Below are 15,781 nucleotides of genomic sequence, written 5' to 3'. Positions count from 1 at the left end.
ACGCTGGAAAACCCAAAAAGAAATTGGATGATTCAAGACTGCCTGGAAGTATGTTTAGCTCTCCAACTCCTGTTCTTTGTGTCATGCATTTTATAAAATAAGTGGCACCACCTTAGGTCTCTCCTGTTCCATTGTCCTAATTCTTCAGACGAGTCCGGGAGTCACTGATTTTAGGTTCACTTCATCACTCTTACTCACAATGAGCAGCCAGTCCTGTCTCCCCCGCTGCTCTTTCCTAGTCTGACAGCTCAGAGTAAAGAAGGTCTAACCGGAGGCCCCATGATTTCCTTCCATCATGCAACTTCTTGTTTATGCCTTTGCCTAATCTGCCGTCTGTCAATAGAAATCAAGTTGAGAGTCATCCTGTCCAAGCAGCCCAGCCAAATGCTGCCTTTTTAACAACATCATTTCACCAAGCATTGAGCAGATCTCTGGATAAATTGTCAGAACAGGGTTGAAATATGTCACAAGCTGATGACAACTGTTGGGCCACTCACAGGGAGAAAAGGGTGAGTTTTCTTCCGAGAAGAATCTAAGGTGGTCTACAGGATGATGGGCATTGGATCCCGTTGTTTTGAAGATGAATCTGCAGAGCCATACAGAGGTTTCTCTCCAATTAAAGCTGCGCAGGCGTCTCCAGCTCCTCCCAGCCTACAGTCAGAAAGTGCCTCGTCTTCTCCTTCACACCTCGTCTTCCTGGACATCGTGGCACCACGCTCACAGTTCGTAACTGTGGAAAGGAAGAGTGCCAAGGTTTGCGTAGCCCTTGTGGAAAGGGAGAGTGTGAGGGGAAGAGACCATGGAGGGAAAAATGACATAATGCGCCTTCTATAAGCCGAGACTGGCCTAGAGATTTTACCTTTAGGGTTTATTTTAGCAAATGCTCAGTTGAAGTATTATCATTGTCATTTTTCCATTGAAGAATGAGGCATAGAGAAATATGGTAATTTCCCAAAAGATTATACCTCATAAGAAATTAAATTAATTGACTCAACATTTCATGAATGACTATATAAATATGTATTTATTTATAATTTATACAAATATAACCATAATATATTTATTATTAAAATGGTTAAATACTACAAAGTACAATATTAGCATAAAGCTATTCTTGTAGTTAAATTATGTCCTTGGAATAGCTTGCTAGATACGATCATTGTAATTTTCTTAACATATTACCACCGTGACTAACTGATTTTTTACCAACGTAATATTGTACCAGCTGTGCTTAAGGATTGTCATAGCCCTTCAAATTCCTCAGTTTTAAATTTTCAATTGCTTAAAAAGATCAAAACAATATCAAACAACACTGACTCCAGGGACTCACAGGGAGGATTATACTGCATGCTTCAGAACAAAACTCCGTATAAACTGAAAGAGCCAACATTTATTTAGCACTTTATGGATTACCAAGCTTCTCCTTCTAGATAATTTCCTTTGTTCTAGTAAAAGTATTATGAAAGGACATATTTCGTCCTACTTCACAGTTGAAACTGAGGTGTGGGAAATGAAAGTGCTTTGTAATATAGACATCAAATCTCAATTTTAACAAGTTTGGAGTGAAAGCTCAGAGAGTTTAAACAGCGTTCGCCACTCAGCTAGGAAGCATGTGACTTTGTCTGTTTTCACTCATGTCATTTCTGCTAAAATATTTCTCTCCCTTAATCAATTGACTCATCTACCATGATGATGCTGTAAGCTCTCTAAGCACCTCACAAGACCTGGACTACTTTCCTGACCTTGGAAATCGTCTCTCTTAAATGTAGGTAATACTGGGGACGAAGGTAAGGAGGCCCAGGGGGCTAGTGGGCTGTGTCCTCATCAGCGACCCAGCAGGACAAAGGTGAGACTCTCTTCCTCAATAAAGATCGAAAGCCTCAGACATCAGAAGGGGTGGTTCTACCAGGCCCTACAGGGTTACCATGAATCAGAGTCGACTCATTGGCAGTGTGTTTTGGTTGGAGTGAGTAATGAATCTCAATGAAGGTCAACATTTGTGACAAGATGGAGTAGACTGCACAAAGCACACAAATGTTCACTTGCCTTCTATTGTCCTTTGCAATGCCTTCTGACCTTCCTTATCCAGTGAGGCATTATTAAAGTGAGGAAGGGGGTTTAAGAAGCACCAGTGTATGAAGACATGTTAGCATGCTGACTGGTGAGACACAATCATCTCAGGAGTTGCTGTCACACTGGCTGAGAGCCTGAAGGTCAGATTAGGCTGAAGACCTTCTGGATCATCTAGACATAGGTTCTCAAACATATTTGTCCTACTACCCCCTTTTATGAAAAAATTTTTTAAAATTTACTCAGTGCCATGCAGTCAATGAAAAACTATTGTACTATCACACTTAGTCTAGAATAAAATGTAGGTATCTGCTTTTGCAGGACCCTGATTATTCCAGTGCCTTCAGGGGGTGTGGGTCATCTTAACATTCTTCATTTTACTTCTCTGGGTTCTAATATCCATTACAAATGGCTACACAGAACTCATAGATAAAAATCCATGATTAAAGGTTTTGTTAAGGACATTAACAAGTTGTAATGCCAGTGGGACATCCTCAGGGTTGAGTTGTTTATCAGGACATGTTACAAAGTTCTTTTAGGTCTGCCAATAAATGCCCAAAGGGGCATACCACTCTTCTGTAAACCTCAATCTAAAGGCATGCTCAGCAAACCCATCACTAGAATTAAATGCCCAGAGGTATTCCATTCCAATAAGTCTCAGGCAAAGACACTAAACTGAATTTCCAAGGGAAAGCAAGCACTCAGTATCCCAATAAAGTGCCCTGAGTCACCCCGTTCCTCAACCCCATCTCTGGCACAAAAGCATTCAGTTTTACTTGCTTGATGGTTTCATAAACCCCTCATTCTGTTCCATGTTCTGGCTCCTGGTTCTGCTACTGCTTTTCTGATGCAACAACTGTCTTCTGGGTCCAGGAGATTCACTGCATAGGAATCTTGGGACCAGAAGACTTTCTCCATCCTGGCTCGTGCTGGTAATGAGATCCCTCATCCTGTTTCTCAGAGGGTTAGTATTGCAGGGAATCCTTTTTACAATAACTCATAGGTGAAACCTATCAGTATCTCCCCCCACCTTCTTATCAGGCCCTTGCAGGAAAAAGTCATTAGGTGGAATTTAGAGACACTGGGAAGAAGAGCCACATTACATAATTCACTGCCCCTGTAGGATGGCATGGCCCATGTGGAGAAACACCTATCTCGACAGTTGAATTGAGGATAAAAAGGCCAGAACAGATCTGCCAAGCCAGCCCAGATCAGGAGGAATACCTAAATCAGCCACGGAATAATGAATTACCTACATGGGTACAGTTTTAAGCCCTAAAATTTCAGGGTAGTAACAATACAAAAGTCTCTAGTCGTTTGGCAGACAGGCATTTGTGACTATCCAACAGCTGTACTTCAAAGGCTCTTCAGGTTCAAGGTACACACTACATGGACCTGCGGGTCTCCTTTCTTAACAGATTCTGCTTAGTGGCATTTCTTGATATAAAGATACTGATTCTAAAAAAAAAAATAAAAAGATACTGATTCTAGCCGTGGTCTCTTTCCAACATCATTGTAAACTGGAATATGATACACTGATTCAAACTTTCATCCAGTGCCTTTAATTGTTGATATTATAGTTGTTGGTGTCTTTCTTGTATTTTCTTAAAGCCGTTAGTTAGAAAATAAGACGTAAATAACACAGTCTTATAGTTGTACAGATACATTTTTCTGCTTATATATATATTATCTGAAGATGTATTTTCACTTTGTATATGGGGCTTATTTGAGATGTTGCCTCATATTGTAGGCATTTTTAAAAATCATGTATTCACATTGCAAATTGAGCCCTGGCAGTGTAGTGGCTACACTTGGGCGGAGGTCTGCAAAGTGGGCAGTTCAAAACCATCAGCTGTTCCTTGGGAGAAAGATAGACCTTCTACTCCCACAAATAGTTACAGCCTCAAAAACCAGCAAGGGCAGTTCTGTTCTGTCCTGTTGGGCCACTATGAGTCCGAATCTACTGATTAACAGTGAGTTTGATTTGTGTGTGTGTGTGTGTGTGTGTGTGTGTGTTCAAGTTGTTTGAGGCCCTGAGGGGAACCGCAACTAATCAAGCAGTCTTCTTTCACAAACTGTTGCAATTAAGAGATTTCTTACCTAGGCAATTGTTTGTAGCTTGTTCCAGAATGAGTATCAGCATTTCCTTATGTGTTTTATTTAAGTTGGACATTTTCTCAGTCACCTATGGCAGATGAATCAATTTGTAGCATAGGCATCCTTGTCCAGACTGGGATCAACCTTCTTTACATTTCTAAATTTACATGAAACATGCCATTGACAATGTAGCATTGTGGTTAAGAACATGAGGCTTTAGAGTTAGCCTGGCATCAATTTTACACTACCACATGCTTGGAATTCTACTTAAGATCTTCAATTGCCTTATGTCTTAGAGAATTTGTATTAAATATGTCAATGATTATGCGGTTATTATTATGCACTTAGAATATAGTACATTCTCAATAGTGACTTCATTCCTTGGATTTATCATGTCTAAAATATAGTACATTCTCAATAATGACTTCATTCCTTGGATTTATCATGTCTATATTCTAGTTGCCACCAATTATCTGTCAGTTTGTTGTACTGTGGTGGCTGTGTGTTGCTGTGATGCTGGGCGCTATGTCACTGGTATTTACAAAGGCCAATAGAGTCATCCAAAGCGAATAGGTTTCAGCAGAGCTTCTAGACTAAGAACAGACAAGCAACAAGGACTAGGCTCCCCAGTTTGGAAGAATCAACCCCCACAGACCTTGAATGATGAAGGAAGCACAAGAGCAGATGGAAAGGACAGAGATACTGCACCAAACAGAACTTGTCGACAGTCCACCATTTCAAGAGGTGGCACAAGAGAAAGAACCGATGGTGTTGAAGAAAGACGTTCAAGTGGCAATGAATGAATGCATTAACCAAAAGCAAGGCTCCAGCAATTGATGGAATACTAACTGAAAGGTTCCAACGAGCTGATGAAGCACAGGAAACACTAACTCTTCTATGCCCGGAAATTTGGATGATAGCTACTTGCCCAGCTGATAGGAAGAGATCCATATTTGTGCCCATTCCAAAGAAAAGTGGCCCAACAGAATGTTCCAATTATAGAACAGTAGCACTGGTATCACACACAAGTAAAAGTTTGCTGAATATCACCTAACAATGTTTGCGACAGCACATTGACAAGGAACTGCCAGAAATTCAGGCCTGACTCGGAGGACATTGAATGAGGGATATCATTGCTGGCCTCAGGTGTGCTTTAGGGTTATACATCCACGCTACACTCTTCAATCTGTATTCTGAGCAAACAATCTGAGACGTTGGCTTAGAAGACTGCAGCACCAGAATTGGAGGAAGGTTTATTAACAACCTGAAATATGCAGATGGCACAACCTTGCTTGCTGAAAGTGAGGAAGGCGGATGAAGATCAAGGATTTCAGCCTTCAGTGTGGATTGCAACTCAACATAAATAACAAAATCTTCTCAACTGGTTCAAAGGTAACATCATGATAAATGGAGAAAAAATTGAAGTTTTGAAGTCAAGGATTCTGTCTTGCTTGCATCCATAATCAATGCTCATGGAAGCAGTAGTCGTGAAATCAAAAGACATGTTACATTAGGTACATCTGTTGCACAAAGTCTCTTTAGACTGTTAACAAGCACTGATGTTACTTTGAACACTAAGTTGAGCCTCACCAAGCCACGGTATTCTCCATTGCATCATATACATGTGAAAATTGGACACTGCACAAGGAAGATCGAAGAGGAATTATATTTGAATTGTGCTGGTGGAGAATATTGAATGTTCCATGGATGCTGAAAGAACAAGCCGATATGTGTTGAAAGAAGTAAGGCCATAGTGTTCCTTGGACACGTTAGTAGAGATCAGGCCCTGGAGGACAGCATGCTTGGGGAAGTGTAGGCGCTGTGACAAAGAGGAAGGACTCAATGAAATGGTTCGGCCCAGGCTGCAACAATGGGCTCAGGCATAGGAACAATTGTGAGGATGGCACAGGACAATCTGGAGGTTAGTTCTATTGTGCACAGGGTCACTGTGGGTCAGAATTGATTCGATGGCACCTCACAATAAAAACAAATGCTGGTGGAAAATTGGAGGAAAAAATAAATCAACGATGATTTGAAACATTCACTAATAATCTCAACTCCCTGTCTTTCCGGCTCTCCGATAAACTCCGCATGTGCCTCATTTTAGAGTGAGTAGTCTCTATACTAGCATCTAAAGTTAGGCAATTGTCATTTCAATACAAACTCAAAAATGTATTCATTATAAAACTTTGAGATACACAATTAAACTCTCTATGGCATAGTTTCCTCATGCACAAATTGGAAATAGTAATAGTACGGATACCACACAATGTATTAACTAGTAATTAGGAAGGACATATTTAAATTTTTGAAAGCAGTTCTTGGTACCTACTAAGCACAGAGAAGTTACTGTGAATATACTCCCCTCAAGTCACTAAGTGCTTCTGAGAAAGCAAACTAATTTATATGTATTGGAACTATTTAAAAACCATGGCTTCTGACTTCCAAGGAATTCTTTATTCTTCCCACTTTATGTACCTGTTTCTTTCATTATTCCCAAGAAGTATTGTATTCAGAAAGGGTAATCCTTTAATCAGATACACGTGGGCTCATACCAAGTTCTATCATTTTCTGCATGTGTAAACGATGTGCTTTCCTTATTTCTTATTTTATTTATCTGTGGGTTAAATAATATTCCATAACTCCTAGGATGATGGTTAAAGATTAAGAGATAGGCAAAATTATGTAAAATGTCTGTGCAAATATTATCAGTAGATATATGTTCAATTTTTAATTTTTTTCTGTTGATAATAACTTTAAAGATATATTTTTCAGGAAGTGATAAAATGCTGATAAAGCTTTACTTTTATTAATGAGACTTTCCACAAGTATATGTAATATGGCTTCCTATTAGTGGGATCAAATGGATAACAGTGACTATCGTCATAGTAACCATAACTTAGCAACAAGGAAAAGGGTTGCAAATGCTTATACCTCCATGATGCTGTTAACATTTACATTTTCACCCAGTAATATTTCAAATCTTTACTTATTGACAAATGTTGAATTGATCATTTGAATTATAATGATAGTATATATTAGTTATATTGAATTGTTTTATTTGGTTATATATAACGCCCTCCTGACATTACTTGTAGTAATATTTTTTAGCAGTACTTTTATTATAGCACTTTTACAGCACTGGCATTTAGAAGACCTTTTCTACAAATAACTGAATATTCCACATGACACAAACAGAACCTACCTCTGGGGACAAGTAGACATCACTCTATATGTAAACACCTTAACAGTCAGGGTCAAAGGCAGCCCAGAAATCCATGAGATTGTTCCCTTTGCAGGGTAGAAAAGGCTGCTGATTTGCCGCCTATAAAAACTTATAAAAACACATTTTTTCTGCTTTAGATGGTATAACACTTACCTCATTGTTACCCTTAGTAACAGTGTCATAGAGGTATGTTGATTAGCTAGCCATTTATTTCTCCATTGTTCTCACAGACTACTGTTTTTCAAGCACTCATCTGGTCTATTGTTAAGCATTGACTGAAAATAAATTCAAATCTGAATTCTGTCACTCTTTGAAAAAAATATATAATGAAATGCCAAAAAAAACTATTTCTTTATTCATTTAAAAAAAAGAATTCTATCCGTGTGGAAATTTAAATGTACACATACACTTGGTCACCTTTCTAGAGTACATAGTATATGTAAACCACCCTTCCAAACACTTCACACATATTGATTCATTTTATCCTTCTAACAATCTTATGATGGATATAACTTATGGTGACTAAGTGGTTACACTTTTTACTGCTAATCCCAAGGTGAGCAGTTCTAAACCACTAGCTGCTCTCAGGGAGAAAGATGAGGCTTTCTACTTCTCAGAAACCCACAGGGGCAGTTCACCCTTCTCTCTAGGATTTCTCTGAGTCAGCCTCCATTTTCTGCCAGTGAGTAAGTTTAGACATTATAACTCTCTGGAAAACATAGGAAAAAGAGGTTAAATAGCATGTATAGAAAGTCACATACCTAGTTTAAAAAAAAAGCAGAGGTGTTGTAACAATTAATTCAGCTAATCTGAAACACAGTTCATTTGCTGCTTGTAAGGTAATAGAGAACCTGGAATCCTAGAATCAACCAGCCGTTTCTGCCAAGTAGTTTAGCTCCCACTGACTCATTGTTGGCTTAGTTTTGACACAGAGGATCGTTTGATTTTCAAACGGGACAAAATACTAGAGAAAGCCTAGTGCTATCTCAGATGTTGCAGAGGAGACCACGGAGACCCAAGAATAGGGTCTGTTCCACATCACAAAATACCCGAGGCACTGACCCCGGTGAGTCCCAGACACCAGCTCGGGGTCCTTACTGCGCCAGCACATCAGGAGACCCTCCAGCGCACCAGCTCTTATAGCTCATGTGAAAAATCAGCAGCCAGCAGGAGCTCCATACAGGGCATGGAAGAGCAGCCTTCCTATCCCAACTTATACTTATTCACACAGACATAGTAAATCTTGACTGAAATGGAAATTAGTTTTGAATGGTGCCAATTTCACCTTGAATAAAATTTTAATGGCATTCTTTTCAATTCAAGGAAATTAATTACCTAAAAGCGAATGACCACTGGATTCTTACCTACTGCTCAGCTTGCAAACACTCCTCAAAGGAGAGCCTTCTCAGTATATCCTGAATTCGATGTCGGTGTCACTGGGAACAAACGGGTAACAAGCGCCATTCTCTGACACTACTACACCACGGTTCCATTGTTGTTGTTGATGCTGTCGCTACATTTAGTTTAATTTGACGACTGGGTGCTTTGTACCTTATTTCATTCCGTTCTTGCAAGACCCTCTGCCTTTTGTGCACCCAGCCCACAGCTGGAAATTCCTTTCATCTTTCTTTGCTCTTCTGCCTAGGGTACCAATAAAACCTCCATCTGTGTTAAAAATTAATATTGGTGTGCAGATCGAGTATAAAAATGTTCCTAGGCAAGCTTCAAATAAGTCTTGGTGATTGTATTAAATCTCTGTAATAGCCTCTGTCAAGCCAAACCCCATGTTCTCAGAGAAAATGACTTGCTGTATTTCTTCCAAATAAGAATTTGATTTTTTTTTCAGGAAACAGCCTAGAGCTAAAACAATAGACAATTAATTTGCTTAACACCAACTTAATTAAAACTCACTGGTTAAGCTTCTTTGTGTAGCATTTAATAGATGTGCATGTTTTAACATGGAACAAGAAATCTAACTTTGAATATATTTGCTCTGCAAATTGCAAAACCAGAAGAGAATTCTTTGTTTCCCAGTCTAGGATGATTTAAAAGTTATAAAACAAAAAAGCAGTTATAATTTGTTGTTGAAACTCTTGGCCTGTGATAATAATCAGGACATCTTAAAAGAAATGCTAATGACCTATAGGTATCTGAATGATGAAGAATGGATTAGTCATGATTTCCCAAGATCATTTTGTCTAATCAACAGATGAGTTCAATGTCCCTCAAGCAGGTATTAGTGTGTGAAATATTTCCAATACAGGCGAGCAGAAAAGTTATCAGTATCATTAATGTACTCAAATAAGTTCAGATAGTAAGTGAAAAGTTTGTTTGACCCAGTGAAGATGAATCTACAAGAAAGCAATAACGGTACCTGAAGATTTTAAATTGTCTTAAGAGTTTTGAGTTCACTGTAGAGTAGTCAATACACAAAAGAAACAAAAGCACGTACACACGCCAGATCATTAAAATGAAACACGCGCAGGAAGCAGAGACCGGAGGGAAATAAAACGAAATGATAAGCAGAGGCAGAGGACAGAGTGGGCAAAGGAGGATTTAGATCAGTTCAAGAAAAATATAGCTGGCATAAAACTTTACATCGGGAATCATACCAACTTAGACATAGATAGAATACAAATAGAATAGGAATGAAAAAAAATATTATTGTTCAATATGGTATGCACGACAATAAAGCTATATATAAATATAAGGTGCTGAGGGATCCCCTCACGTTATCATCATAGGGCTCAGGAAAAGAGTTGATAGTTCAAGTGCTTTTTACAAATATATTTTTATCTGAGTCCCTTCCTCCGCTATCCCAGCTCTGAAGCTTGATTTCCTGTTGTTATTGTTGTTGTTAGGTGCCCTTGAGTCAATTCCACCTCAGCAACCCCAGGTCCAACACAACACAGTGCTAGCCAGTCTCGTGCCATCCTGACAGTAAGCAAACCAAACTGTTCGAGAAACCCACTGCCCTCCCATGGACCCTGACTTGCAGCGATCCTGCAGCCCAGAGTTGAACTGCCTCTGCGTTGTTGGGGCTTTAAATGTTTCCAGGAGCAAAAGGCCTCATTTCTTCCATGTAGCCGCTGTGGTTTCAAATTGCTGACCTTGTGATTGCCAGTCCTATGTGGTCCCCACTCAGCTGCCAGGAACCTATCCCCACAATAACAGTCATGTTTGAGTAGAGGTTTGCCTTCCTTCTGAGACGTGCTTTCTGCGTTTTCTTACGTAATTCCCTTCTGGAGTGGACATTGTGGGACCAAGGTACTGGGCCCACCATGCTACTTTCCCTTCTTTGGTGCCATGTTCCACTTTGTGAGTCAGAATTTGTTTCTTAAGCAAACCAGAGTTTGCCCCTCTCTTGCAGCCCGTATCTGAGCATAACATAAAGTGGTTCCTAATTTGAAATTGTTTCCTTGGCTTTGAATTAGGAATGATTGACACAGCATGGACTCTGCATCCTAATTGATTGACAGCGGTGGCAACAGTAACAAGAGTTATAATGCTAACAAAGCATCCCTGACGTTAGTTACCTTGGTGATACAAACGAAGAAACCAAAGCCAAGCCACTGCCTTGGAGTTGATGTCAACTCATAGCAACCACGTACCACGTTCCTGAGGCTGTAATCGGTGCTGTTTCTGCTGTTGGTAGATGCCATCTCGTCTGTTCCGACTCATAATAACTCTGCATACCACTACAACAAAACACCACCACCTCTGTACCGTCCTCACAATTTTTCTGATGCTTGAGCTCATGGCTGTACCCACTGTGGTGGCCATCTGATCGAGGGCCCTCCTCTTCTTCTCTGCCACTCTACCGACCAGAACATGCTTTCCCAGGGATGGGCTTTCCTGATAACAGGTAGAAAGTACATGAGGTCAAGTCTTGCCATTCTTGCTTCTGAGGAGCATTCTGGCTGTACTTTTTGCCAAGACATAAGCTTGTTTCTTGGTGGTCCCTGGTACTTTCAATATTCTTCACCAGCACCATAATTCAAATGTATTGAAATGAATGTTTCACTTTCCCATGCCAATGAGGCCATTGAGAATACCAGGAATTTGGTAAGGTGCACCTTAGTCCTCATAATAAAATCCTTACTTTTCAACCTTTAAAGAGTTCTTGTGAAGCAGATTTACCCAATGCAATAAATCATGTGAGCTCTTACTGCAGCTTTCATTAGCATTGATGGTGGATCCAAGCAAGATGAAATCCTTACCAATTTCAGTCTTTTCTCTGTTTCTCATGATGCTACCTGTTGGTCCGCTTAGGAAGAGTTTTGGTCCTCTTTACATTGAGTTTGTTCCATCCTGAACACTGTCATCCCTGGTCTTCTTCAACAAGTCCCTCAAGTCCTCCTCCTTTTCGTCAAGTAAAGTTGAGTCCATAGATGCGTGGACACGGGAGTGCTACAGCAACGCAGAGATGGGCTAAATCTAGACACATCTCTCTGACGCCCTCTGAGACGCAAAAATGTCAACAAAATGTCTGTTCTGTCTCCCAACAGGAAACTAAGATAGCAGGTGACTAAATGACAGATTCTCCAGGGTGAAGGCCCTGCACGTCGCTGGCAAAAGGATGATATCGAACCAATGAAACCAGTGGCACCAGGTCGCTACAAATGGATGCTCACAGGAATAACTCCAGACGAGGCTTTGCATATCCACTAACACATGCAGATTCTAAGAACACGTTCATAGGGTTAGAACAAATGATACTGTCCCAGTTTGGGCCACCAATATATATTGCTTCAGGTCATGAGTACATTTTACAGCCCACATAGCAGTGGGCCAAGAAACATCATTATTAGATGGACATACCATATTTCATATCAACCTCAGAGTAATGGTTTGATAGAGAATTGGAACGGTCAGCTGAAATACTTGTTATCCAAAGTGGGTAACATAAAGATATGCCCTCATGAGGGTGTGCTCACACACAACATGAGAAGGATCTCATGCCCAGAAAAGGTCAAAAGTAGAGTGCATGCTCTGGACCTGAGATCCCTGTGCAGTGAAGCTCCTGGAACCAGAAGACACAGCAGCAGAGAAGCAGCAGGAGCCAGAGTATGGAATAGCGTGGTGAACTTCCCAACCCACTGAGCAAGTAAAGCTGAGGGCTTTTGCATAGGAGACTGGCTTAGGGAGTGGGTTGCCTCTGGTCACTTAATTGGGAAGCAGGGCTGGCTGACCCATAGAAATGGAGCTTAGTGCCTTTGGGCTGAGGTTTGAGTGGGATATTCTGAACATTTGATTTAGAGAGCTGGGTTTGCTGACTCATGGAGCTTGAGTTGAATGCATTCAGGTTGAGGCTTACAGTGGATTAGTATACCCCTTTAGGTATTTATTAGCAGACCTGAAAGAACTTTGTAACATGTCCTGAGCATTTCTCACTGGCATTACAACTTGTTAACATCTTTAATAAACTCTTTAATCACTAAATTTGTCTGTGAGGTCTCTGTAGCCATTGCAGTGAATATAAGAACCAACAGGTATAATACAGAACATTAATTAAGGCAAACCAAATTTATAGCATCTGCATATTTTAGGTTGTTAGTAAGCATTCCCCCAATCTTGATGCCACATTCTTTTTAATATAAGGCAATCTCTGTTTATTTGCTCAGTATACAGATTGAATAAGTACAGTGAGAGGAGACAACTCTGACACACATCTTTCCTTATTTTAAACCACGTATATCCTTTTGTTTTGTGTGCATAACTGCCTCTTGATCCATGTGTCGGTTCAACATGAGCACAATGAAATGTTCTCAAATTTCCATGATTCTCAACGCTATACATAATTTGTTATGATCCCTAGAGTCGAATGACATTGCATAGTCAACGAGGCATAAGCAAACATCTTTCTGAGATTCTCTGCTTTCAGCCAAGGTACATCTGACATCAGAATGATATCCCTTGTTCCAATTCCTCTTCTGAATCCATCTTATATTTCTTGCAGCACCCTGTCAATACACAGATGATGATCCTTACCAAAATCTCACTTGCATGTGATATCAACGATCTTCTTTTATAATTTGTTAATTCCGTTGCATTCTTTACTGGAGCAGAAACATTCACCTTTCTCCCAAGAAGTGACTAATGGGTTTCAACTGCTGATCTTGAGGTTAGCAGTCTCACCCCTGACAGCACGGCCACAGCTCTGTTGGTGATACTACATGTCCTGTCTACTCCTAGCATCAGCAGCCGCTGTACCTGCTTGGATCAGCATGTAGGTCTGAGTGTAGGTATTAATTTTGATTTATGCATATTTTTCTGAAACTTCAGCAACTGGTGGTCACCTAATTTCTTATTCATTATTTTCTATTTTCTTTCTTTTGTTCCATACACACAGGTGTATTCTATTTTCTGAGTCAACTTTATCTTCCAACTATTCTATTATTTCTTCTTCAAATCTTACTATTTACACATTTTTAAAAAAATCTCTTCAGTTTTTCCTTCATTACCTTGGTAGTGACGCCATAATATTAAGTTATTTATAATATATAAGGGGGTACCCCACAAAAATAAAAAAGATGCTGCTAGGTGGGCATTGAACAATGCACTCAGAGTTGCTGCACACAGTGGCATTGCCTAGGAAGGTTCTTTCTGGTCATAGTGAAATTTTGTGTGAAAGCAGTTTCACTGAAACCTTATTTTTTGATGCCTGATTTAAGAGTAGCATGCAGCTGTGAAATGTTTCCTGCTAGGGAAAAATGCCATGGAAACTGTTGTGATGTTGAACACTACCTACCAAGGACAGTGCTATGAAAAAAACTCAAGTGTATGTGTGGTTTTCTCTTTTCAAAAAAGGCAAAATGTCAATTGATGTCAAACCTTGTTCTGGACATCTTTCAATGTCCTGAATGGATGAAAATGTCGGCATATGGTGCATTTGGAGTTTATTCCACCAGGTCAGGCTGTTAATCAAGCTTTATATTTAGAGGTTCTGAAAAGATTGCAGAACAGTACGCTACCAAAAAAGCCTGATTTGTGGCAGAACAGGACTGCTTTTGCCACCACAATAACAATAATGTACCTGCTCACGCAAACATCTCTGTGCACCAGTTTTTGGCAAAATACAGCGTGTCTCTCTTGCCCCATGCACCTGACTTACCTGACCGCTCTCTGTGCGGCTTCTTTTTGTTTCCATGAATGCAGAGGGACATGAAAGGACAGTGATTTGATGACTTAGAAGAGGTTAAAAAAAAAGAGGGAGGTGCTTTCAGTCATCCAAACAGATGAATTTGAAAAATGTTTCCAAGAATGTAATCAAAGATTTGACAAATGTATTGAGTATAATGGGGAATACTTTGAAGGTGATAAGGTGTTTTTAAAAGAATTTAAATGCAACTTTGAAGAAATACTGTTTATTTATAACCCCTTGTATGTGTATTTTTATCACTCTGAAAGTTTTATGGGATGGGATGCTATGATATGATCTATGGGTTAAGATTTTAACTATTGGATATCATTGAAATGTAAAAACTTATTTTTGTTTTCTCTAAATAGTCACCAAGATTTGCTTTAATTTCCCTCAAATTCTATCATACTGACATAAAAGTTCTATAGCAAACAACTGAATTATAAAGAAATTCTTGGCAATCAGGAAGATAAATTATACTTAAAATCATGGGGGGAAAATCATATAGTACTTCTGATCTTGGAACTCCTAACATATTTCTGTATCTCTCTTATTTTTCTGCTAAACATGTTTTTCTTGTTGTGTCCTCTTTTAATTGTCTCACCTTCCACATTTCATTATAACAGACTAATTTTAATCTTATAAAGACAAAATATAATGTGTGGCTTGTTGATGTACATATGCTTACAAGCACACCTGCACTGAAGCCAAATTGATTCCGCCTCAAAGCAACACTCTAGAACACAGTAGAAGCATGGATTTCCAAGGCTTGCGAGTAGACAGCCTCAACTCGTTCACTTGGAGTATTTGATGGGTGCAAACACCGAAGTATATTTGGCAACCTTGTGCTTAACTCACTGTGCAACTAGGACTCCTTACACACACAGACATACAAAATGCTGTATTCATCATATGTGACTATATTTAAAGTAAATTAAATGTAAAATACAGTTCCTTAATCATACTAGATATATTACAAGGGTTCAGTAGACACATGTGGCTAGATATTATGGTATAAAATAACACAGATACAGAACAATTCAATCATTACAGAAAGTTATATTACACAACGCTCAACTAGTTTAAAAATATCACTAATTGTCAAAACTTTAAATACCATATACTATGAATATATGTATTTGGTTATGATAGATACTACAGTTAGGTTCACCCAATTTCAAGTTCAATTTAATTTTTCTCTTGTTTGTCTCTACGCTATATAAAAAAATAAATACCTTTCAAGCTTC

The sequence above is a fragment of the Echinops telfairi genome, unplaced genomic scaffold, assembly GCF_000313985.2.
Source record: "Echinops telfairi isolate 266 unplaced genomic scaffold, ASM31398v2 ScPeMD7_1713;HRSCAF=2227, whole genome shotgun sequence".
Taxonomy (NCBI): Eukaryota; Metazoa; Chordata; class Mammalia; order Afrosoricida; family Tenrecidae; genus Echinops; species Echinops telfairi.
The sequence above is the reverse complement of the archived record's forward strand: the minus strand, read 5'-3'. Positions refer to the sequence as shown.